This window comes from Xenia sp. Carnegie-2017, unplaced genomic scaffold, assembly GCF_021976095.1.
Source record: "Xenia sp. Carnegie-2017 unplaced genomic scaffold, XeniaSp_v1 HiC_scaffold_25, whole genome shotgun sequence".
NCBI classification, from domain to species: Eukaryota; Metazoa; Cnidaria; class Anthozoa; order Malacalcyonacea; family Xeniidae; genus Xenia; species Xenia sp. Carnegie-2017.
The window spans coordinates 2,441,980-2,442,736 of record NW_025813488.1 but is presented as its reverse complement, the minus strand read 5'-3'; positions in this window follow the sequence as shown (position 1 = coordinate 2,442,736).

The following is a 757-nucleotide window of genomic DNA, read 5'->3' as shown; positions in this document are numbered from 1 at the left end:
AATTTTAATTCTGTCATAAAAGATTGCCCAAAACTGAAATAAACTTTCTGATTGACATCAATGTTGGCATTCCCAGGAATGGAACTATTCAAGTACTTGTGAAAAGTAAATAAGAGAAACCATGGTCATTCTTTTTCTAATTTTCAGATCATGAAATCAAGTTTTATTTTGTTGTACAGCGACAAGGCTTCTCAAGTTTACAAATCACAAAATACTTCAACAGCTCCAGAAGAAAGCATGCAAACTTCAACAGCTCCAGAAGAAAGCATGCAAACTTCGATGTTAAATAGAAATTTCACACCTGTTGCACAAGATCTTTTACTTCGGCAGGAAACAATTGCGCCATGCGTGCTGTGCAACACTCACGAAGGAAAACGAGTAAACTATACATCAAGTCAAAGCATGAATGAAATACTAGACAGGTTGCACGAAGCCAGGATAGCGTTATCCATTGGAAAGTAAAATTTTCAAACTTGTAAAAAAAGGTGTTTGTATTTTTCTTACGACAAAGAAATTTTGTAATCTTATAAGCAATGTTTTGATTCAATGATTGCTAGAAGTCAAATCGTATATTTTTCCATTTTGAGAGATTTTTTAAACGTTCGAAAAATTCACCATCCAATGGATAACGAAAATCATACCTTCGTGCAACAGGCGTGAAATTTCGCGAAATTGTGGGATGCTACCAATTTTCCCATCAGATGCAAACAATATTCGGTACTATTTGAAGTATGCCAAATGATAAAATATGGCAGTG